The sequence below is a fragment of the Pinus tabuliformis genome, chromosome 7 (genome assembly GCF_031772625.1).
Source record: "Pinus tabuliformis cultivar Carrire ecotype Pingquan chromosome 7, CPIR1, whole genome shotgun sequence".
NCBI lineage: Eukaryota > Viridiplantae > Streptophyta > Pinopsida > Pinales > Pinaceae > Pinus > Pinus tabuliformis.
The window spans coordinates 1,906,945,218-1,906,971,997 of record NC_142293.1 but is presented as its reverse complement, the minus strand read 5'-3'; the positions used below and the strand labels follow the sequence as shown (position 1 = coordinate 1,906,971,997).

The following is a 26,780-nucleotide window of genomic DNA, read 5'->3' as shown; positions in this document are numbered from 1 at the left end:
TCCAATGGAGTCCTAGTGTTGATAATGGTAGTTTTTTCCATTCCATTTGGATTATCTGCTATTTGCTCTTGTTTATCTGTGTTTTGGGAATTGATTGCTTGTGGTTTTTTAACTTCAGGAGGACTTTTTGGAATGCGGTTCGAGTTTTTCTCAGAGGAAGAAGGTGGCGAAAACTAATCTACACAAGGTTGCACTTCTGTAATGTCTTCTACAGTCACTTGATGTGTGTTTGGGACAGTTGTATCAACTGGTTCTGCTATGACAGCCTTGCTCTTAATCTTGTTGGGCTGTTTGCCATCCTTTGTTTTGCTAGGTTCAGAAATGTCAATGGTCCTAGTTCTCAGCTTGTATTGTTTGTGTACTTCATACACAGCAGTATCATAACCTTGTTTAAAATCAAAAGACTCACCAGACTTAGTCTGAAATTGACTTAGATTATGCTCATCTTGGTCTTCTTGGCTTAGGAAAGTCTGATGCTCACCCTTTAGATCCATCAGATTCATGTGAGTGTCTTATGTTTGCTCGTTGGATGTAGATCCTTCAACATAGTTATCTTGAAAAGGGGGTCTTATGTCATGGTCTGGGCTTGACCTACCAACATTTGTGTTCTATGTTTTCCTAAAATTTGGGTTCCTTATGGTATTGGACTGTTGTCCTTCCCATGATGATCTCCTCTCAACGCTTTCTACTCTTTCTCCCAGACTTTTTAGGCCACTGATAATAGCATCAAGCTTTTGATCAAAGGCTGAGGGTTCTTCCTTAAAGGTGGTTCTTCTTTCCACTCTAGCTCTGTTTCTTTTGGCAATTAGGTTGGCCTCTACGCTAACAACAACATTTTGCATATCTCCTAGGGTCTGAGGAGCTCTTTCTTTTAATTGGTATGCCATATCTGGGTCGAATCCATCAGGGAATTTATACAAGGCAAGGTCGGGTGGGGGTCTTAAGTTCTGTGGTATTGCACTATAGACATTGTTTAACCTTGCACATTATTCTTTTAATTGTATCATATTCAGCTAGTATGTGCAAGGGGTCTTTCTTTTTCTCCCATCTCTTGGTAAAGGATTGGTAAAGTTCATCCGGAGTAGTTATGGAATTTGCAGCAAGTGATCTGAACCAAGTCCTTACATCACTTGTTAAGCTTTGAACAAAAATTCTCATTCTCACACTATCATCATCTATTTCGTAGTTTTCAAAATAGTCTTGCATCTTTTTGGTATGCTGAAGGGCTGTGAAAGGACTGGTACTGTCAAAATAGGTAATTTTAGATTGGTACTCCTGAGGTAAAGCCCCAGGATTAGCGGGTAGTTATCTATTAGCCATATTGGAAGGGATAAGTGGGACAACGGGGATAACAGGAACAACAAGGATAACAGGGATAACAAAAGTAACTGGAACAGCAGTTGTGGTATTTGTAGTATGCGCAGTGAATGGAGGTGTGGATGGAGTGATTTGAGATGTAGATGATGAACAAGGGGAAGTAGGGGTTGAGCGAAATAAAACCTTAACAGGAGTTGGAACACAACTTGGGACAGCTATTTCAGGACTCAACTTAGCAAAATCTTCTTGTCTTTCTTGCTTCCTAAGAATCTTTGGGATTAAGTTCGGATTGTCCAAAGCAACTGGGGGATTCAAGTCTAGATTTGACCTTGTGTATCGTGGATTCTTCTTAAGAGCCAGCTTCCGAATTTGTTTTTTGGTATTTTTTTGGGAATGCTTTTAGAATGGCTCTGTATAGCTTAAAACTAGCATGAAGATTGACTGAAGCAACTTTTGTCTACTTCTGTCAGTGCAAAGCAAAAACAGTTTCAAAGGCTACCTGGCTGACATTCAAGCTTCATCTGTAGTTTTAAGGAATATAGAGCAATTAGAAAATTGATTTCTCAGTGGATCCTTCCAACCTGTTATGTGAATTTAAATGAGGAGTCCCCAGCGGAGTCACCATTATGTTATCACTCAGGCTGTCCCTCAGGTTGGAGTAAAGGGATACGGCCGAGGTAACCACAAACCAACTTTGGACTGCAGGTTCTAGCCCACCTGCAATCAGAGAGGGCTCTCTCTTTCTGATTTAGCTCTGTTGATGATGATTTTAGGCTAGTTATTGAGTTCTGGGGTTTCGTTTGTGTTTTGGAGGGAAGATTGATGTTTTCAGGTAAAGAGGCAGGTACAGTGTGAAAGTTTCAAAGCATTGGGCATGGAGTCAAGGAGTAAGACTGCTGGTGCGTTTTCTTGGTCACAGGAGGAATAAGGAGCAAGGTAGCTGCACACGGAACAATTTTCAAAGTCTAAAGGATGGAAAGAATGCTAAGGAAGGAGAGGCAATTAAGAATCTCTCAGTCAGCTTAACAGAGAAGGGCTGATGAGCTCTATCTAAGGGGAGTAAAGAATCCCTAGATAACTGTCAAACACATGTGAACTAGGGTAAATATGAACCACGGGGAATTCATATTCATGTCCAATTCATTTTAGATGAAAACATAAAGAAACAACAGAAATTGAGCCTAGAGTGCAGTTAAACAAGTTCTAGCTAATATTTCTTTTTTCTATTTAGATGGTTAAAAATGAAAAATAGAGGTAAGAAGCACTTACTGATTCATGCTGCAGCACAAGAATTCCATCATTTAATCTCCAGAGACCATTAACAACACATCAGATAGTCATTCCTCCAATATCTTTAGTAATCTTTGATTAAAGAAAAAGTCTCAGACATACAGTGCGAGTCTCTAATGAAAAGTTATCAATCGACCAACCCTTGAAACAATACAGAGGGTGGTATATATAGGGAAAATTCTTCAAAATTGTTTGTTACAGCTGTGACCTAAACAAGTCTGAAAGTAAAAGATTACTTTACCCTAAACCTATCAGAAATAAATGCAAGAAAATATCTATGGGCTGTGCTGAGGGTAGCCGTACCAAAACTGAATTAATGCATTGTCCTTGGTGGCTCGGTGCAGTGCTTCTGCAATAACTGTGCATGGACTTCTGCTCCATTGTAGTTTGGTGGCTTTAAGTGGTTTAACTGTGATTTGAGAGCTGGGATGGGCTTCCACCTCCTGATTTGACTTTGTTGGAGGTCATTCAATGTTGACCTGCTTTGGGAAGTGAAGATTTTCATTAAAAAATTTAACTGATACTCTTTGCCGCTTCATCCTTCCTCTGATACTCTTTGACGAACGAATCGGACCGGTACTCTCTTTCGCTGTGGGTCAAATCAAAACTTAATGGCCGCTATTCGACCCTTTGTTTCCTTTAGAACTATCTTTTGATCCTTTCTGTATGCCTCGCGAAGAAAAACGGGTCATTCGGCGCCTTTTGGACTTGATAGGGGTTGCGCAATGAGGGGATTTCCACTTCGGCCCTTTTCCCGTAGCCATGCGCGATTAGCGCTAGGCGCTAATCATCCATGAAAAACTGCCTCGGAATTTGAATCCAGTCTTCCTAAGCACGATTTTCACCTTTCTCCTCAAAATTGATGATGACGTCAGCATGACGTCAGTGGGTGGGACCATGGTACGGCGGATGGCGCGGCAAGGTGACATCAGTAGGATGACGTCAGCATGTATGGTGGATGACGTGGGAGTGGAGACTCGGCAGGAGGCCGTTATTGTGCAGATAACGTGGCGCGGTGACGAGGCACACACGTAGAACTGGATAAGTGACATGGGGCGCGTATTCAGAAGGCGGAAAGTGGTTTCATCGGACCGCTTTCTGTACGAGGGCGGTATCCATCAGAGCCCTTCCGATGCAATAGAAAGTGGACAAGTGTCTTTTGTACGGCGGAGAAACCGCCTCGACATCGGAAGCTATTGGCCGAGTAGCGGGGCGCCTCCGAAATCACCGAGAGTCGTCGGATGGGGAGGGCCCAATCCAACGGTGGATGGAACAGGTGAATCGGTGGGGGGATAATGGACGGGCGCTATTCGAATCTTCATAAACGCTGTGGTGAGGGTTTATACTTTAGTTTTTTGGGTTTATACAAGCGGGGGAAAACACGATTTAATGTTTAATAACACTTTAAACATTATCTTTGTGCAAATGAATGCGGAGGGGTAAAATTATAGGGTTTTAAGGACACCGAGGTGGGTAAAGGTTCTTGGTCTAGCCAAAGGTTTAGACCATTCCCAGTTTCATGACACGGGTGAGTTCACAATAGTCCCAGGTGGACTACTATGTCCCAGAACTGAAAAATACATAGCTATAGTGCTATGAGGTGAGGTATGTACATAGGGGAGTTATTAACATAGATTTAGTAGGGAGAGGGAAAAACAGATAGGGATTTACATAATATAGTTAGTGGTTAATATGAAGATGATGAGAAAGCACTAAGGTAAGGAGCCTTAGGCTATTTTTGGGAAATAGAACTTTATAAAAGAAGAATGGAAATCCTTGAGTGAGGCAAATCTTCACCAAGGCCAATGTTATGGAACATGATGAGACTAAGAGGCTCAGGCAGATCTTGACCTCTTTGGGAAAATTAGTGAGTGATTTGGGGAATAAGAAGAGAGGGGAGTTTGTTATGTCCAGTTTGAGTTCCTCCAGATGAAAATCTGCATCGTGACTGTGATCTGAAAAGATATAACACTTAGAACCACAAAATTGATCATGGATCATCATTCTGCAACCTCGAAAACTGCCTACCTAGCCTACTTTCCTAACATTTTTTTCTTCAAAAGGTGGGTGCATTTAGACTTGCAGACCGAGCTTTACAATTTTTTGTTTTTTTTGTTCTCCTATCTAAGTCTATACTTATTTCTGTTGGCATTATGTTTTCTGGTATGATTGTATGTTACAGATGTTGTACTTGATGGCAACTCCAGTGGCAAGGCTCTCAGTTTGTTGAAAATTAAGAAGGACGCAGGAAACCAGTTCAGGAGATGCATACCCGCAGGTACACCATGCAGGGTCCGCGTCCAGAGACGCAGGCCAGCCGTTCAGGGGGTGCGTCCACCCAGGGGGTGCGTCAAGGCAGAGAAAAAGCACGTCGGGGTTTCTTGTGTGGTATCTAGCCGACGGTTTTGTGTTTCTATGGTGTCGGTCCGTGGTATTGTTCCATGTTTTGAGGAGGAGCTTGCCTATATAAAGCAAGGAGATCATTTGGCTAAGCATGTCTTTCCTTGTGGAATATCTTACTTGGTGAGATCTGATCTAGATCTAAAAGGCGAATCTACTAAAGGACTGAGATCTCTTTGGCGCAAGATCAAATCTGTAGATCTGACTGTTTGGGTTACACTTAAGGTCTTGAAATCATTCATACCCAAAGGGACGCAGTTACAGTGAAAGGAAAGCGCGCCGGGACGCAGTACAGAGTCTGGAGATTTGCATGGGGACGCAGTGCAGGCGAAGTTCAAGCGCGCTGGGACGCAGTATAGAGTCTGGAGATCTGCGTGGGGACGCAGTTCAGGCGAAGTTCGGGTGCGTCTGGGACGCAGCTCAGTGACTGTAGATCTGCGTGGGGACGCAGAGCAATCAAGGTTCAGGTGCGTCTCTGAACAGAAGGACGCAGCGCGATAGTGTGTTCAGGTGCGTCTCTGAAGCAGAAAGACGCGGCGCGATAGTGTCTTTGGATGCGTCCCTGAAGCAACAGAACGCAGAGCAGTTGAAGGAACAGTGCGTGGGTACACAGCGCAGCAGAAGGATCTCTGCGTGTGGACGCAGGGGAGCAGAAGGTTAGCTGCATCTGGTCGCAGGTCACAGAAGGAAAAACTGTGTCTCTGTCTTAAAGATGTTCTGTTGATTGAATTTCTCTGTTGATAAAGTGTTCTGGGTTAGTTATGTTATTGCTGATCTGATATCTGTAGTGGACTGTAACTGTTATGTACTTGTTGATCATCTGATGCTTTATGAAAAGAAGTAGGGGGTTGTAGCTCCCTTCCAGGAGTAGCTGGAAAACGAGAGAGAGAGAAAGTTGTAGCTCTCTGCAGGTTGCAGCCTGCGTACTGGTAAAGGACTGCACCAGTACAAAATCATTGTAAAAGAAGTTTCTAATTTGAAAGAAGATAGAGACATATTGCAGCAGGTGGTTTTCACCCACATTGGGTTTCCACCTTACATCTTGTGTTCTTTGCTGTGACTATATGTTTTCTTTGTTCATTATTTTATGGTACTGACATGCAAAAATAATTCAAAGATCAAATAAGGAAGATTTATTAAATTGCTAGATAATACTGATTCACCCCCCCCTCTTAGTATTATTTCCAACAATTGGTATCAGAGCAGGTCCTTCAGAGAAGCTTGATCGCTTGAAGGTAGATCGTTCATCATGAGCAACTACGAGAGAGAAGCATCAATCAGGCCACCGATTTTTGATGGGACAAACTTCAATTATTGGAAGGTAAGAGTTACTGCATATCTTCAATCACTTGGTACAGAAGTTTGGGACATTGTAGAAACAGGCTATGCTTTTCCTTCAGCTACTCCTACAGATCCAACTGAGAAAAAGAAGTATGAAACAAATGCAAAAGCAGTCAGTACTCTATTAGGAAGTATATCCCAAACAGAATTCATGAAGGTAATGCACTTCAAATCAGCAAAAGAGATATGGGACAAAATGGTCACGAGCTATGAAGGAGATGAACAGGTAAAGCGAGCTAAACTTCAAACTCTCAGGATTCAGTATGAGACTCTCAAGATGTATAATGATGAAAGTGTGGCTAATTATTTTCGTCGGGTAGATGAGATTGTTAATTGTATGAAAAATTTGGGTGAAGAAATAAAAGAGGTTATAGTAGTTGAAAAGATTCTAATATCATTATCCCCCAAGTTTGAATCTAAAGTATCTGCAATAGAAGAAAAGGAAAATCTCGGAGTTCTCACTATGTCTCAGCTACATGGAATTCTAACTGTTGGCATTATGATGCATATGTTGTACTTGATGGCAACACTCTCATAAAAGACCATCTCACTTATATACATTCAGAAGAGATATCAGATGTAACATAATACATAGATGCAGGATAGCTCAAAGGAATCAAATGGCAAGCTCTTTGTAAGCAGAGGTTCAAATATTGTTGAAATTATGAAGGACGCAGGTACACCTTACAGAAAGTGCGTCCCCGCAGGTAAACCATGTAGAACCCGCGTCCAGGGACGCAGGCCAGCCGTTCAGGAGGTGCGTCCACCCAGTGCACACATTTCAAGGCAGAGAAAAGCACGTGGGGGTTTCTTGTGTGGTATCTAGCCGACGGTTTTGTGTTTCTATGGTGTCGGCTCGTGGTATTGTTCCATGTTTTGGGGAGAAGCTTGCCTATATAAAGCAAAGGAGTTCATTTGGATTAGGCATCATCTTTGTTGAATATCTTTTGGTGAGATCTAGTCCAGATCTATGAAGGCGAATCTTCTAATGGACTATGATCGCTATGGCGCACGATCAGATCTGTAGATCTGACTGTTTGGGTTAGTCTTGAAGTCTTTATATCTTTCATATCTAAAGAGACACAGGTGCAGTAAGGGTTCAGGTGCGTCCGGGACGCAGGAGCGAACCGGTTCAGGTGCGCCGGACGTAGGCGCAGAAGGGTTCAGGTGCGCCGGGACGCAGGCAGTTCAGTAGACTCAGTGCGAGGGACGCAGGCTAGCAGTTGAGCATAGTGCGTCCGGGACGCAGGCCATCAGTTGAGCAGGGTGCGTCCAGGGACTCAGGCTAGCAGTTGAGCAGGGTGAGTCCGGGACTCAGGCTAGCAGTTGAGCAGGGTGAGTCCGGACTCAGGCTAGCAGTTGAGCAGGGTGCTTCCTTCTCTTAAAATCTTTGTTTATCATTGGTGTGTTTTGGGCTTGGTCCTATTATTGTTGATCTGGTTACTTCAGTTGATTGGGTGTTTCAGAAGGTTGTTTGAGCTTCAATGTTGTTGTTGGGTCCAGTATGAAAATTGGATGAAATGTGGCCTTTCAGTTTATGGGTTGTGCTTCAGTGTATCCAGTATGAAAATTGATGAAACGTGGTACTTGAAGGAGAGAAGATTGTAGGCCGGCGCCTACGTACTAGTATCTAAGCTAGTACAAGAGCTAAAGGAAATCTTTGGAGCATTGTAGCAGGTAGTAGCCTGCGTACTAGTAAATGGATCGGCTAGTACAAGAGCAAAGGGGGTTGTAGCTCCCGTACTGGTATAAGGCTGCACCAGTACAAATATTGTAAAAGAATTTTCTTATTAAGAAGAAGTTTGAGATAACTTGCAGCAGGTGGTTTTCTCCCGCATTGGGTTTCCACCTTATATCATTGTGTTCATATGTGTGCCTTATGTGTGATGATCTACTTTATGTTACTGCATCTGTTAACTGATAATATGGTTGATAATGTTCTAATGCACTCATTGAAGATCGATTAACTTAATCATAAGAAGTTGTGGAAGTAGCATATATGAATCTGATTATGGAAATGAAAAAGTTTTATTAATGTGATAATACTGATTCACCCCCCCCCCTCTCAGTATTATTTCCAACAATTGGTATCAGAGCAGGTACTTCAGAAAAGCTTGATCGCTTGAAGGAGATCCGTGGAACAATGGGAAAGAAGCTTAAGAAGAAAGCTCTTAAGAAAAAGAAGTCATCTCAGAAGAACTATGATAGTGGAAGAATCGACTGGGGATTAGGCATAAGAAGCTCTTTAGATTCAGAATCAGATTCAGAATCAGTATCAGGTATGAATGTGTTATCCTCTGATGTTCCAGCTATATTTCCTTGTGAAAGAGATGAAAGTGATAGCGAAACTATTGAATTTGCTCTTATGGGTGAACAAGAAAGATATCAAATAGAGGCAGAATTTAAAAAGCTGACAGACAAAATTAGAGATCAACAGGATCTATTGAACAAAAGGGAATGTGATTTCAAAGAAGAAGCTACCAAACTAAGGGCCCAACTAGAAGAAGGAAACAAGGTAAGAAAGCTACTCAAGGACAAGGAAGACCAATGTCAAAAATTGCAGCATGAAGTGACATCATTAAGAAAGGAAGTCAACGAAAGAAGCACAACCATCAAGAAACTCAAAGATAGATCCAGCTACTATGAAAATCTTGAAGCTACAATCCTCTCACTAAAAGGAGATCTTGAAGAATCAAAGAAGCAGAATACAGATCTACTCCAAGCTATTGCAAAACAAGAAAATGAAGTCACCAGCTTAAAATCTCAACTAGAATGTGCCTTCCGAGTTCGTCAAATGCAGCAGGATCTGTATGAAGAACATGAAAAAGAAATTCTCAAACTAAGGGAACAAATGGAAGAAGGAAGGAAAGCTGAAGAAGTTTTGAAAAAGAAATCTCTTGAAAAGGAAGAACAGCTTCAGGTTGAGGTAAATATCTTGAAAGGTAAACTAGAAGAAAAGGATAAGCTTTTACGATTTCAAGATAGCTCTAAAGTATTGGATGATATTCTTAGTAGTCAAAGGTCCCCTGCTATAAAGACTGGTCTTGGTTTCCATGAATCTGTTGAAGGTGAATCTAGTTCACAAGGTGAGGCAAGAAACTCTAAAAGGAAATCTAAAGTGATCAATGAAGAAGTGAAAGATCAATCTCATCATCAACCAAGGAAAGAGATTCCTCAAAGAAAATCCTTTACTCCTCCTATGAATAATGTTGAATGTTATGTATGTCATAATCTTGGACATGTTGCAGCTAGATGTAGAAGAAGAAGAGCTCAAGACCATTATTCAGAAAGGTCATCTCAATCAAGGTACTTTTATGGATATTGCTTTGCTTGCAATATGTTTGGTCACAAAGCTACTGATTGTTACAGGAGGAATATGAAACATGTAAGATGTTATGTATGTAACAAGCTTGGACATATAGCCAAGGAATGCAGGAACAAAGTTTGGGCACCATATCAAAAGGAGAAAATGTCATCATCACGCTTGAAGATATGGAGGAAAAAGGAAGTACAGTCAGAAAAGGATGGCACGGTACAATGTACAGACATACCAGAATCAGAGGAAGCTGAAAGTACAGGACGCAGTACAGTAACAGGAGACCTGCGTGCGAACGCAGGCCAGACCAAGTCCAGGTGCGTCCAGGACGCAGTTCAGTAACTAAAGATCTGCGTGGGGACGCAGAGCGACTGAGGATCATGTGCGTCCCTGAAGCAAAAAGACGCGGCGCGACTGTGTTATTGGGTGCGTCTCTGAAGCGAAAGACGCGGCGCGATAGTGTTTTTGAGTGCGTCCCTGCAGCAACAGGACGCAGCGCAGCAGAAGATGAAGTGCGTACATGTCTCAAAGCATTTATTGGCTGATTCTTCTTGATATGCATGATCAGATTTAACAGATGGAACTGGTTTAGGGGGAGCATATGTCCTAAATTCATTGTTGGCATTATGGTCCTTGATGACAATGCTTATGATTCATCTTGCTATTATGAGTTGGTCACATGATCAGATGTATGGTTGATTCTCTAATGATGCTTGCATGGAGTCTTTATTTTCCTTGGCACATACATAGATGAGGTTGGCTGATTTCATGGATGATTATTCAAAGTCGCATTGTTGAAGACATGATGATGATGAGTCACTCATATGCAGCTGTTGACATGTGCATGATGCATGATTTCTTTCTTGGCACAAATGGATGAGGATTGTTGGCTAGATACAGGGATGATTATTCATACATATGTTGATTGATGTTGATACTCTCATTTGATGACTCTTGATTCATGTAGATCTGGATGGTTGTGAGTTGATGTTGACAGATACTATGGAGCAGATTATACAGTGTTGTTGATGATGTTTGTCATTTGAAAGGTCATAGCAAAACTCATGTTGTAATGGTCTATTGTAGTCATCTCTTCAGGTCATGTAACGGCCTTTGTCCCCCCCACTATGCATGGGATGAAGATGTAATGTATTTGGTTTTCATATTTCTGATGTATTCCCACTTGGTTGGATGGATGATCCTTATTGTGATGGGTGATGGATGTATGTATTGAGTCTTTTGGTGATAGGAAGGTCATTTATGATATATAGAGTCATGTTCTTCTTGTAGAACATCCTTTTGCAGACCTTGCTTATAGTCAGGGGGAGTTTGAGCATGAACAAGCACTATACAGCAGAGCAGACATCTCAGCTTGTTCTCAGAAAGACCATTATCAGATTGGAGCACCATGACATATACAAAGGGGGAGCTCATTCAGAAACTTCAGCAGATCTGGCTCATAGTCAAAGGGAGCATGTTCTTAGGGGGAGCATACCCCTTTGCCCTTGATGTCAAAGGGGGAGAGTGATTCGGTGTTGTTGCCATCAAGTCCAAAGGGGGAGATTGTTGGCATTATGATGCATATGTTGTACTTGATGGCAACACTCTCATAAAAGACCATCTCACTTATATACATTCAGAAGAGATATCAGATGTAACATAATACATAGATGCAGGATAGCTCAAAGGAATCAAATGGCAAGCTCTTTGTAAGCAGAGGTTCAAATATTGTTGAAATTATGAAGGACGCAGGTACACCTTACAGAAAGTGCGTCCCCGCAGGTAAACCATGTAGAACCCGCGTCCAGGGACGCAGGCCAGCCGTTCAGGAGGTGCGTCCACCCAGTGCACACATTTCAAGGCAGAGAAAAGCACGTGGGGGTTTCTTGTGTGGTATCTAGCCGACGGTTTTGTGTTTCTATGGTGTCGGCTCGTGGTATTGTTCCATGTTTTGGGGAGAAGCTTGCCTATATAAAGCAAAGGAGTTCATTTGGATTAGGCATCATCTTTGTTGAATATCTTTTGGTGAGATCTAGTCCAGATCTATGAAGGCGAATCTTCTAATGGACTATGATCGCTATGGCGCACGATCAGATCTGTAGATCTGACTGTTTGGGTTAGTCTTGAAGTCTTTATATCTTTCATATCTAAAGAGACGCAGGTGCAGTAAGGGTTCAGGTGCGTCCGGGACGCAGGAGCGAACCGGTTCAGGTGCGCCGGACGCAGGCGCAGAAGGGTTCAGGTGCGCCGGGACGCAGGCAGTTCAGTAGACTCAGTGCGAGGGACGCAGGCTAGCAGTTGAGCATAGTGCGTCCGGGACGCAGGCCATCAGTTGAGCAGGGTGCGTCCAGGGACTCAGGCTAGCAGTTGAGCAGGGTGAGTCCGGGACTCAGGCTAGCAGTTGAGCAGGGTGAGTCCGGACTCAGGCTAGCAGTTGAGCAGGGTGCTTCCTTCTCTTAAAATCTTTGTTTATCATTGGTGTGTTTTGGGCTTGGTCCTATTATTGTTGATCTGGTTACTTCAGTTGATTGGGTGTTTCAGAAGGTTGTTTGAGCTTCAATGTTGTTGTTGGGTCCAGTATGAAAATTGGATGAAATGTGGCCTTTCAGTTTATGGGTTGTGCTTCAGTGTATCCAGTATGAAAATTGATGAAACGTGGTACTTGAAGGAGAGAAGATTGTAGGCCGGCGCCTACGTACTAGTATCTAAGCTAGTACAAGAGCTAAAGGAAATCTTTGGAGCATTGTAGCAGGTAGTAGCCTGCGTACTAGTAAATGGATCGGCTAGTACAAGAGCAAAGGGGGTTGTAGCTCCCGTACTGGTATAAGGCTGCACCAGTACAAATATTGTAAAAGAATTTTCTTATTAAGAAGAAGTTTGAGATAACTTGCAGCAGGTGGTTTTCTCCCGCATTGGGTTTCCACCTTATATCATTGTGTTCATATGTGTGCCTTATGTGTGATGATCTACTTTATGTTACTGCATCTGTTAACTGATAATATGGTTGATAATGTTCTAATGCACTCATTGAAGATCGATTAACTTAATCATAAGAAGTTGTGGAAGTAGCATATATGAATCTGATTATGGAAATGAAAAAGTTTTATTAATGTGATAATACTGATTCACCCCCCCCCCCTCTCAGTATTATTTCCAACACTAACTGCTTATGAAATGAGAAAGGGAGGTCCATAAGACAGAAGGGAAGCTGCTTTCAAGGGATCAGGCAAAGAAGATTACTATGAAGCAAGCCATGTTCCAGAAGAAGAGGAAGAAGAATCAAATTTTGTCAGAAATCTTCAAAGGGGTTCTGGAAGGTTCAGAGGTAAGATACCTTTCAAATGCTTTGCTTGTGGAAGAGTAGGTTATTATGCTGCAAAATGTCCTTATAAGGATAAAGGAAAGGAACCTGCTAGATGGAACAAGAAACAAAGTGCAAATAAGAAAAGCTACTACACCCATGAAGATAGTGATGGTCTATCAAACAGTGATGAAGATGAACGAGGTAATGAATATAAGTTATTAATGGAATTTGAAGATGATGATTATATGGATGCTATAGATGTGGATAAACTTTATGATGAAATCACTAGACTCAAGAGATGTATAGAAGAAAAGAATGTGATCATTGATACTCTACAATTTCAAATTGATGAAAAGGAAAAACATCTTGAAAAACTAGAAGGAGAAATTGTTGGTCTTAGAAAAGAGATTGAGAAAACAAAAGCTATTAATCTTAAGTTTGTCAAAGGATCTGAAACTTTGGATAAGATTATCAATGTGCAGCGGTCTCCTCTAAACAAGACGGGTCTGGGCTACAATGGAGAAACCTCTCAAGCATCCACCTCAAAGAGTTATCTTGATGCAGCAAGAAGAAATGAGCAAAAGAACAATGAAGATCATCAGGTAAAGCAGGGACAAATTACAAACAGAAACTATCAAGGGCAATCCATCTTAAGGGTGAACCAGCCACAGGTAAAATCTTCTCAATTTGGTCCAAGAATAGATGAAAATAGAAATTACAATCAGTTGGCTGGCAGATTCAATAATCGCAGAAGTTTCTTCAATGGAAAATGCTTTTCTTGTCATAACTTTGGTCACAAAGCAGCTCAATGTGTTTCATATAAAACAATCATGACTAGGGAAGCTCAAAAACAAAGAAGTATGACAGGGATTACAAAAAGGACCTATAACAACTTTTCGGTTCTTGAAAATGAAGTCGAATGTTCTATTTGCAATAACTTTGGTCATGAAGAATCTGAATGCAGGAGCAGGTTTCAGCAGAAAAAGGAGCAAGCCTCAAGCACCAAAACATGGAGAATAAAGGAACCTCAAACAGAAAGATGTGGAATAGCATTTTATGCAGAGGGACAAGAAAATCTATGGTACATTGACAGTGGATGTTCGAAGCATATGACAGGTGATAAAGAAAAACTTGAATCTTATTCTGCTCTAGAAAAGGGAAAGAAAGTCTCTTTTGGAAATGATACTCCTGCAACTATAAAAGGAAAAGGCATTGCTCAGTTAAAAGAAAAGGTCAAAGCTGGAAATGTTTTGTATGTTGATGGATTGAAGAATAATCTTCTAAGTGTCAGCCAAATGTGTGATCAAAGAACCGAGGTTATTTTCAGATCGAATGGATGTCTTGTTCGTGATCTTGATACAGGTAAAACAATACTCAAAGGCAAAAGAACTCCAAATAATCTGTACATATTTGAAGAAGGACAACAACAATGCTATCTGAGCAAGGATGAAGAGCACTGGTTATGGCATCGAAGGTTGGGACATCTAAGCTTCTCACAAATAAGGAAAGCATGCAAATATCAGGCAGTTCGCGATCTTCCAGATATCAAAATTCCTGACAACACCATATGCAGATCATGTCAGTTTGGAAAACAAACCAGGACTAACTTTCCAGAGAAAGACGGATCAGCTAGCATGCCTCTTGAGCTCGTACATACAGATACATGTGGTCCATTCAGGAAAAGAACACCTAGAGGAGAGGAATACTTGATATTATTTATTGACGATTTCTCCAGGTTTGTTTGGTTAGGACTTATGAAGCACAAAGATGAAGCATTCAAAAAATTCAAATCCTTCAAAGCCTTGGTTGAAAATGAATTAGGTCACAAAATTAAGTGCCTCAGATTCGACAGAGGTGGGGAATTTACTTCAAATGAATTTTTCGATTTCTATGATGAACATGGGATAAGGAGAGAATTCTCTACAGCTAGAACTCCTCAGCAAAATGGAGTTGTTGAAAGAATGAACAAAACAATCCAACAAATGGCTCGTGCTATGCTTGATGAATCAGGAACTCCTGCAACTTTCTGGGGTGAAGCTGCACATGCTGCGGTTGTTATTCTCAACAAAACAAATGTCCGGGTGAACAACACTCAAACTCCTCATGAGCTTTGGAGTGGCAGGACTCCTTCGGTAAAGCACTTCAAAATCTTTGGGAGCAAATGCTATATCAAGAATACTGATGAGCAGCTTGGCAAACTTGAACCTAGAGCAGATGAAGGCATTCTTCTTGGCTATTCTCCACATATCAAAGCATACAAATGCTACAATAAAAGACTTGGCAGAATTGTTGACATCATTGATGTAGTGGTTGATGAGAAGGGATATATTCCTAGGCTAGTACATCATGAAGATATAGAAGAAGATGAAGGCTACCCTCAAAGACAGAATAATGAAGAAGAAGAACCCCAAGGAGAACCTCAAGAAGAACCAGAGGAGCAGACAAGAATAGAAGAGAAAACTCCATCCAGATATGTTCAGAAGAATCATCCAGAATCTCAGATTGTGGGGCAAAAAGAAGCAGGTGTACAAACAAGAAGAACAGTTGCAGAAGCCTCAAGCTATTTGGCATTACTCTCCTCTACTGAACCACAAAATGTGAAAGAAGCATGCAAAGATGAATGTTGGGTGAAAGCAATGGATGAAGAACTTGAGCAAATCGAAAAGAACAACACCTGGGAGCTGGTTCCTAGACCAAAGGATAAGAATGTTATCGGAACAAAATGGGTCTTCAAAAATAAATTGAATGAAAATGGAGAAGTAATTAGAAACAAAGCCAGACTTGTTTGTAAAGGGTATGCGCAGCAAGAAGGAATAGACTTTGAAGAAACTTTTGCTCCTGTTGCAAGACTTGAGGCCATCCGAATGTTCCTTGCTCTCTCAAGTTTTCAAAACTTCAAAGTATTTCAAATGGACGTGAAATCAGCCTTTCTGAATGGAGACTTGGAAGAAGAAGTGTACATTGAACAACCAGATGGGTTCATTCTTGGAAATGATCCAAATCTTGTATGCAGATTGAAAAAGGCTCTCTATGGTCTCAAACAAGCTCCAAGGGCTTGGTACTACCAGTTGGACAAATATCTTCATCAACAAGGTTTTTCAAAAGGTTCAGCAGATAGCAATCTGTATATAAAAGTTGAAAATGACAAATTGCTAATACTTGTTGTGTATGTAGATGACATTATTTTTGGCAGCAATGAAGAAGCTATGAGTCAAAGTTTTGCCTCGGTCATGCAGAAAGAATTTGAAATGTCCTTGCTAGGAGAACTGACATATTTCCTTGGTTTGCAAATCCAAAAAAAGGAAGGAGGAATCTTTTTATCTCAAACCAAGTATCTCAAACAGATTTTGAAGAAATATGGCATGGAAGATGCAAAACCAGTATGTACACCCATGGTCATAGGATGTAGTCTCAGTGCAAATGATGAATCTGCTGCAGTACATCAACCAACCTACAGATCTATGATTGGAAGTTTACTATATTTGACAGGTACCCGACCGGACATCATGCATGCAGTTGGAATAGTTGGAAGATTTCAGGCAAATCCGAAGGAGACTCATCTTCAGGCAGTGAAGAGAATTTTCAAATATCTTCAAGGGACTCAAAATTATGGCTTATGGTATCCTAGAGATACAGATCTTACTCTTCATGCTTATACAGATGCAGATTGGGCCGGAAGCGTGGATGACAGGAAAAGCACAAGTGGTGGTGCGTTCTTTATGGGTTCCAGACTGGTATCTTGGTTCAGCAAGAAACATAATTCGATTGCCTTGTCTACAGCTGAAGCGGAATATGTTGCTGCTGCATCTTGTTGCACACAACTTCTTTGGATGATGCAGACTTTGCAGGATTTTCAAATCACTTGTACACCACCTATCCCCATCTTATGTGATAACACAAGTGCAATCAGCATCTCAAAGAATCCGGTTATGCATTCAAAAACCAAGCACATACCAATCAAGTATCATTTTCTTCGGGAACAAGTGCTTGAGCAGAAGGTCAAGTTGGAGTATGTTCCTTCTAAGGAACAAGTTGCTGATATTCTCACCAAACCATTGCCCAGGGACACTTTTGAGTACCTCAGGCAAAAGCTGGGGGTTGTTGATGCATCATCTTATTGTTGAACCTTTTCTGATTGATGGTCCAGGCTCAGGGGGAGTATATAATGCATTGTTGACATTATGGAGGTTGGTCTGAAGGAGATCTTGGAAATAGCTGCAATATGTCTCTATCTCTTTCATGGAGGATTATGGTTCTTTGTTACAGATCTGGTTCAGAGGGAGCATGATATTAGGGGGAGCATAACCCTTTTCCCTTGATGTCAAAGGGGGAGAATGGTTTGTAAGGTTGCCATCAAGTCCAAAGGGGGAGATTGTTGGCATTATGTTTTCTGGTATGACTGTATGTTACAGATGTTGTACTTGATGGCAACTCCAGTGGCAAGGCTCTCAGTTTGTTGAAAATTAAGAAGGACGCAGGAAACCAGTTCAGGAGATGCGTACCCACAGGTACACCATGCAGGGTCCGCGTCCAGAGACGCAGGCCAGCCGTTCAGGAGGTGCGTCCACCCAGGGGGTGCGTCAAGGCAGAGGAAAAGCACATGGGGGTTTCTTGTGTGGTATCTAGCCGACGGTTTTGTGTTTCTATGGTGTCGGCCCGTGGTATTGTTCCATGTTTTGAGGAGGAGCTTTCCTATATAAAGCAAGGAGATCATTTGGCTAAGCATGTCTTTCCTTGTGGAATATCTTACTGGGTGAGATCTGATCTAGATCTAAAAGGCGAATCTACTAAAGGACTGAGATCTCTTTGGCGCAAGATCAGATCTGTAGATCTGACTGTTTGGGTTACACTTAAGGTCTTGAAATCATTCATACCCAAAGGGACGCAGTTACAGTGAAAGGAAAGCGCGCCGGGACGCAGTACAGAGTCTGGAGATCTGCGTGGGGACGCAGTGCAGGCGAAGTTCAAGCGCGCCGGGACGCAGTACAGAGTCTGGAGATCTGCGTGGGGACGCAGTGCAGGCGAAGTTCAGGTGCGTCTGGGACGCAGCTCAGTGACTGTAGATCTGCGTGGGGATGCAGAGCAATCAAGGTTCAAGTGCGTCTCTGAACAGAAGGACGCGGCGCGATAGTGTGTTCAGGTGCATCTCTGAAGCAGAAAGACGCGGCGCGATAGTGTCTTTGGATGCGTCCTTGAAGCAACAGAACGCAGAGTAGTTGAAGGAACAGTGCGTGGGTACGCAGCACAGCAGAAGGATCTCTGCGTGTGGACGCAGGGGAGCATAAGGTTAGCTGCGTCTGGTCGCAGGTCACAGAAGGAAAAACTGCGTCTCTGTCTTAAAGATGTTCTGTTGATTGAATTTCTCTGTTGATAAAGTGTTCTGGGTTAGTTCTGTTATTGCTGATCTGATATCTGTAGTGGACTGTAACTGTTATGTACTTGTTGATCATATGATGCTTTATGAAAAGAAGTAGGGGGTTGTAGCTCCCTTCCAGGAGTAGCTGGAAAACGAGAGAGAGAGAAAGTTGTAGCTCTCTGCAGGTTGCAGCCTGCGTACTGGTAAAGGACTGCACCAGTACAAAATCATTGTAAAAGAAGTTTCTAATTTGAAAGAAGATAGAGACATATTGCAGCAGGTGGTTTTCACCCACATTGGGTTTCCACCTTACATCTTGTGTTCTTTGGTGTGACTATATGTTTTCTTTGTTCATTATTTTATGGTACTGACATGCAAAAATAATTCAAAGATCAAATAAGGAAGATTTATTAAATTGCTAGATAATACTGATTCACCCCCCCCCTCTCAGTATTATTTCCAACAATTTCTGCCAAGGGCCCAGATTAAGCAGTTGGACTCCTTTTGATTCTCTACCTATCTATAGATCTGCCGAGATTAAGCTGTTTGGATAGATATCATTTTCTATTTTCTAAAATAGAAAATTGAAACCTAGGGAGGCCAAGATTAAGCTGTTTGGCCTTCTGTTTTATAGAACATTCTTTTAAAAATGGTTAAATCACCTAAATTGGGAACTCAGCAGTGGCATTTGGACTAGCACACTTCATGGCTTCTTCTTTGCTCTCCCGTGGAAATATGGAACATTGCAGTATGCAAAGTACGACATATTTGGCATGTAAAATGTCAATCATGAAAAATGAACACCTGTCACAACAGGAGGCTAACATGTTAAAAATAGAGTGTTAAAATAGAGCATTATTTTTTGTTTGTCTATTCTGGAATTATCATAAATTCCCAACATTCCATTGGCTAGAAATCTCATGCCCATAAATATGTAATAGAATTATTTGTTGTTACACTTATCTTAAGAAATTGGTTGCAGAGTGAAGTATTAACAAAGAAGAGACTCACCTTCTTCAAATGGCGGTGCTTGGCAAGAGGCCAGTTAGTCATAATAAAAGTTGCTATATCCAGAAAGGTGTAGTGAACAACTGTCTGTGTTGCAATATTGAATCCGAACCATTGATAGATCTGAGTGACGTAGTTAGCACATGTGAATATATTAAAAAGGAATCCACTTGGCATTTGATATCCTCCTTTACCTTCAGGGCTCTTGAGATTTCTAAACAAAATATGGCAATGAAATTTTGTTAACTGACATATAATCCGGCCCAAACACAATCTTATGCCATTTTCCGCCTTTACTAATTTCACCTCGGCTATTTGCATATGTGACTCAAATGGATAGGTATTACCGTATTATATATGAGAACCCTCCACAACCCTTTATTTTCCTAGTAACATATCTAGGGGAAAACCAAATTTTCTAAGGTTGGCACCTTGTGTAAACCCTAAATTTTTTAGGTTGCAAATGAGGGTCAACAACACGGCTTGAAGCAGTTACAACAAAGTTACAACAATATATTTGTTAATATTTTTCCATGTCACTTATGGGAATGAGCTTTGGGTGGAGAAGATTATTCCATAGTTTTAAAATTGGTCAAACGAGTCAAGTTGATTGGCCACTGAGCCAACTTGGCCTTCAACTAGGCTAGGTCGGCTGGTTTGGGCCACTTTAGTAACAATATGGCCTGAACAATCTGAGTTGAATACTAAATCGTTTAATTTTACTTGATCTCAGTTGAAAACCAAGTCATAGAATTCAAGTTGATTTGAGTTTGAGTTCAAAATTTTAGCCTGAGTTGATAAGTGATCAAGTTAAAGTGTGAAGCCTAGTTTTAAAACTATGGATAACAATAATTTTCTCAACCACTTGAGCGAGACCTAGTTGATTTTTAGTTTGGGACATGAGGGTGGGTTTTGATCAACTTATGTGAGCATGAGTAATGAGACTATGTAATCTTTTTGAGTGCACACACACATACGATCACTACCTCAAGGTGCCCCCATGGCTCCATGAAAAGGCTAAAATGGATAGATTTGAACCTAGCTAACTAGAGAAAAGTTGTTTGCTTTTCACTAGTGGATCCGAACTCTTTCTGCTACTGTCCACAACCTTATTGGTGTTAAAAAATTCAGCAATAATTTATCACATCAATCTGGCACTATCTCCACTGCTATAAGCTAATCTGAAGCAGAAGCCATTAACTTTTGTAGTAACAATGTCTTTATTCACTAATTTTTATTTCAAAATTTCTTTAGAACTAGTGATATAAGTAGCCAACAACTTGCAGGCTAGTTTGGTTCATATAAGTAGAGCTAGGATGAAGCATTATGGATGTAAAAGTACCATTACATAATAAATCTAATAGAAGTAAAATTTCAAATACACAAGTTGAATTTATCTCAAAATGTTATGATTATAGAAAAAAGCATTATAAATTTGGTATTTTGTAGTCACAATATCCATATAAATGATTTAAATATTAAAAACATACAAAATGAAAATTTTAGAATGAGATGAAGAAAAGTCAATTAAAGAAAGAGGAGAAGAAAATTCAGATAGATAAAGTTGGTAAGTTTACTTTGGTTCCATCAGTTTGAATTGCAAACTTAAAACTTTGTAAGTTTCCTAGTAATTGTTGCCTAAAAGGAGAGGAAGTTGTGAGTTCATGTGTTGGAGTGCTTATGTTATGTTTGCTTCATTCAAAAATTCTATAGAATTCGAATATTTATAATAATTTTACTATATATAAATAATGGGGTCTATGTGAGATATGGTTGATATATGAATCTAATATTGTGCATTAAATTAAATAAAATATTATAAAACAGACTACATAATATGTATTGCGAGAGTTAAAGTTATTTTTTCTTTTAAAATTAATAAATAAAAATAGAAATCATATTAAAAATGTATAGACATTCAAAGAGACCAAATTTGGGCCTATAACTTGACGAAAACAATTTTACAACACTCAATGATGTATCCTTGTAGAATTTGAATCAACATTATCATCCACTCTATAGGATTTGTTCAATATATATAAATAGATACTTTACAATAATAAAAAAATGTATATGCTATGTCACTTAAATACCGAGTGTATTAAATCCATTGTAAAATAAGTGTGGCAAAGCAATGGACATAATCATTTGATTCATTATCCACTTATTTGGCCACAAACATGCACTCACTTTTAATTTATATTTTATTTCTTATCCTGATATGTAAACATACATGTAGTGGACATGTCGCTCAAGAACATGTCCTTGGATCAAGGCCAATAACCTTAACTTGATTCCTTGTCTTCTATACAAGGGAATGTACATAAAATTTCTTTATCATTGAAATGGATAATGCTTTGGTTATTCATAGAAGCACAATAAAAATGAATTTTAACAAAATTTGGTAGAATTATGTTAATACTCATGAGAAGCACTAGATTTTAGCCACGAAATTTCTAGTTTACATTCGAAAGGGAATGTCATACCCAAGAAAGAGAAAATGTGGAATATTGAAAGTTCTAACATACATTACACCTTATGTCTTTTTTGGGGGCAAATTACAACAACTTTACCAACTAAGTGCTAAATATCAAGTAGTTTCTTTACATACTAGGAATTTCATTGTTTTTTTCTCAATACGAAAAAGAACTATTTATATCTACACAAAGTATATATACATAGAGAATCATGGATATGCTTAAAAAAAATGATAAAAGAAACTTACATGGAGAGATAAAAGTAGAAATATGTAGCAAAATAGACAATATCCATCCATAGACACAGGATGACCTTTCAGGTCCATATAGATAAAGCAACACCACCAAACTGAGAAATTCAGGAAGGTAATAGACAAACATACCTTTTGTGAAGAGGTAGAGGCATGAGAAAAATAAATATAGTATGGAAAAATCTTCAGTGTGATATGTGCTTGTTCCCATATGAATCTCCATTTTCCATACACCACGCTAGATTGAGATTCCTTTCCTTGACAAGTCATCAGCAAGAGTATTATAGGTTATGTCCACATTGTTGATAGAATAATCCTTTTTTTTGTTCCATAATGCATTTATTCTATTCATCCACCGTGTTAACATGGAGTTCTTTATAGAAAATTTCCCTCTCACATGCTCAATCATGATTTTAGAATCACGATCTGAAGATTTTGAATATTAAGGAAGTTGCTTAAATGTAGGAGTCCACCTAGTGCCATACCTTCAGCCTTGTTGTTTCTACCTTTACCTCTGTTCTAATAAGTGGAAAAATGTTGGTCTTCATTAATTGATATGAGAATGCCGTAAGCACATATACCATGTTGTGCTAACCCATCAAAAAAAGCTCTCGGAAAACTCATCGCCTCTGAACCTTTGAATTCTTATTTTTATCTTCAATCATCTTAGTTGGAAGAGAGCTATGAAGAGAAATTATCTTCTCAAACAAAGTCTTTTTATCTTCCTTCCTATCTTGGAATAATAACTTATTCCTCCACTTCCAAACTGAGGAATGGATCTAATTGTAGTTTTTTGAGTGCTCCACCAAACTAGTGCATCTTGGGTGGATGCGTGAATCACCAAACTGAAACCAAATTAGGTTGCAAGATCTTTCCATAACTGATGAGTGAAACCACAATTTAGGAACATGTCACAGTTATTTTCTCCCTCCTCTTTTCACATTAGGCATATACAAGGTCCTATCCAGTTTCTTTTTTGAAGATTCTCGCTTTTATTGTGAAAAGCTAGTGAGGAGAAATAAATCATTTTATAGGGAGCCCCAATTTTCCCCAGAGATATTGGGAAAATATTCAAAAAAGCGGAAGGGTTTCCTTTAGCTAAAATTGAGTAGATTTCCTTTACTTGAACTTCTTCCCTCTCCCTTTTTCCCCTCTAGGTAAGGGCATCATTCGCTTCAATTTTACATATACCTGAGTTTCTCGTAGTCATCATTATATTGTTCCATTGCTGTGATAAATCTCCTCTTAGACCCGACTCCTAGGATACCTTCGAAATAGGAGCGCCTCCCTACCACATTGCTATGATTTGACTCCATGTCAAAATTCCCTTCCAATGAAGAGCCATTATGATGTTTGGTGGTATAATGAAATTCTCCCGAGTACCCATTATATGATAATACCCAATGTAAACCTTCCTACCATTCTGAAGATTTCAAGAGAGGTTTTGTAGGAAGAAAGACTCAATTTTCCCGAAACTCAGCCATATAGCAAATCCTTGAGGGGATCCAATAGTCCCTTTCCTGTGCTAGTATAGTAAGTCTTTGTTTCCCATGGACTTCTTCATTATGGATGTGCTCCATAAACTGTCCCCATTTATACCTCTTCATAGGGACTTACATAGTAGAGCCTTCCAAAATTTTCTTATGTTCATGATTCCTCAACCTCCCAATTCTTTTGGAATAGTAATGTTCGTGAGTTTAGGCAAATGCTATTTTCTTTTTTCTTAACTAACGCCCTATATAAAATTTGCCATCAATCATTTTAGCATAGAAATGATGCCTATGGGGACATAAAAAAGATGGGCCCCATAAACTGTCATCTAAGCCAGAACATACTCTGCTAGTACCACTCTACCTACCATAGAGAGACACTTGTAATACAACCCTATTATTATTTTAAAGAAGATATGAGTGATCCACATCCAATTAGATTTTGTGTAGCTCAGTGGTTTAAGATGAAAACCCAGAAATTTTATTTCTTCCTTTATGGGTTTTACTTCTATATTGAATAACTAGAATCAATGTTTTTCCTTTCAAATGTATAGTTTTTAAAAAGAAAATTGCTAGAAAACTTTTTTATGTATACAAATGTGAGTAGTGTGTACCCATCCTTCACATCTCAATATGCAATCTACTCTAATTTAAAATCAAGTTGTGTGACTCTATTTGCCAAAAATTTCCAGGATTCATGCTTAGGTCAACTGTCACATTTTGGGATGCCTCCTTGGGAAAGGTGCACTATAGAAGGAAATGATCAAAAGTTTTGGAGTCAGCCCACAAAGAACACATAAATATTGGGAGAATGAAATGATATCTTATTGAAATATCATATGTTATAATGGTTAGCAGGCATGAACAACCACTTGAAACAAGCTGTACATGAGTACCACCAAATATTGTTATCAGTGCTAAGGTTCTCGTAGTTGTGATTGGAGCAACTATGTTAGAATCTCTCGTGAAATAAACATTTTTTTTCAAACTAACTTCTGAGGATTTCTAGTGATAGGAATTCACATAAAGGGACTTGGATCATATTCAAGAAGATTGTCTTCTTACTTTTCTCAGGTGTGCTAATATCAAGGAGTCATCTCGAGTACCTCTTTTGATAATAAGTCTACTTTCCTAATCCTTTCTTTGTAAACATGCATTAAAAAAAATTAGCGACTACATTTTTAATATTCAAGATCTCTTGAAAGATGAGGCTTAGAGGCAAGTTTTCTAATTTCCTTTTACCCTTCATCTATTCTATGACTAACAGAGAATCACTAATTCTTTGAATTTTTGAACACCCTTATTTGATGGCATCCCTAAAACTAGTTTTAAAGCTAACAATCCATCTTTGTTATTAAAGCTTCTACCTAGGCTTGTTGTAAATTTATACCATAGGGTGTGAGATATATTTGTAATGGGTGGTAAATGTATATAGACATCAATCTATGAGAATGATGAAAACATTTACTAAATAACACATATGACATTGCTAAGATTAAAAAATTCATAATAATAAACCAAATTATGCCTTTATTTTAAATTATTATTACTACTATTCTTATTATTATTAGCTATACAACAAATTAATATGTGTTAAAGGTATATACATCCTCCACATTACCTTCAGAACTCTTATCTCGTGATCTCTATCATCTACCTATTAATTATTGATAATTAAATTAAAATTCTGGAAGCTTTATTCCAAAATAGAGATTGCTATTTGAACAATGAACAAGAGCATCCCTACAGGTGCTTTACAACCTAGTATGGGGAGATGTTGTCACATAAAACTAAAATAATATATATATATATATATATATATATATATATATACATATATATTAAGAAATATATTTATATTGTTGACGTAGATGTTTTTTTGTAAATTTTGCTAAAATTCACCATGAAAAATATACATATTTGGAACCTCTATGGACTCTTATTTTAATTTTTTTACCATGGTGAATTAGTAAGTGTTGGAGTAATCTCAAAGAGGTCCAAGATTAGAGGATGTCATTATAACACTAAGATTATAACCAAGTGTGAGTAATTTAAATATACAAAAAATTCATGACTTAACAAGAGCATGGGGGAGCTAATCCTTGAGCCTTATCATAATGAGCCAAAGATATCACCACATGGGATTTCCAAAAGGGTGGAGGAGATAACATCCCATTCTCTATACTAGGGGCACACTTAAACAAGAAGGATATAAACATTACAAGGATATACTCATTTCGACCTTAACATGACACAAACGGAAATTGAACTTGGGTACGGAGGATCACAACATTTATCTCATATATGCCTATGATTTATTTGTGTGAGGATGTACTTCTAGTAGCTCGAAGAAATGTATGAGAGTCCCTAGAGTCCCTTGAGAAAAAAACATGTTGATATACATGCTTTTGTCCTCCACCAGTTCTCAAAGAGAAATGAGATTAAACTCATTATATTGATCATTTTGAGCTTAACCTATCACTTCACCCATCACATACATGAATTGAGATGAGGATGATATATATATATATATATATCTATATATATATATATATATATATATATATATATATATATATATAATTTAAAGAAATCAAACCCATTTTAAAAGGGGTTTTATAAAAAATTTAGAGGTGATTTAGAAAACTAAAATTAAATTTCTTAACACACAATTAAATTATATATATATATATATATATATATATATATATAATCCATATTAATTAAAAAAAATAACTAAATTCATAAGGTTTTGAACTAATAATTTATGCCCAAATATTTGACACTTCATTGGCTAATAGTTATGAGTTCTTAAAATAGTTAAACTCATTAGCAAATAAATCATTGAATGTTTTAAAAAAAAAAACTAAAAAAAAATAATAAAAAAAGGATAGAACTACCACATAATGATATTCTTTAATGTTTCTCATTGATTTAGTAGTGGTTCCTACTCGATTATTCTAGCACGAACATAACTTTCTCACTAGGTTAATGCATGGCCTTCTAAATTCAACCAAGTGGAAGAGATTCTTTTCTCTTCAATAATTGCATGCACACTTAAATAAAGATGGAGTTATTGTAACCATTCATTGAATTTAAGGGTGAAAACCTCAACTACTCATATCCACTCGGATAGAACTGCCACATAATGATATTCTTTAATGTTTCCCATTGATTTACTCTTAGTTCCTACTCATTTATTCTTGTCGTAACATAACTTTCCCACTAGG

At 39.0% G+C, this 26,780-nt stretch overlaps 1 protein-coding gene across 1 annotated transcript in view; it reads left to right on the top strand.

The window, feature by feature from the left end:
• LOC149256106 (nuclear transport factor 2-like) overlaps positions 1 to 26,780 on the top strand; it is a 59,305-nt gene that overhangs the window by 30,450 nt on the left and 2,075 nt on the right. The gene's annotated exons all lie outside the window — the stretch shown is intronic.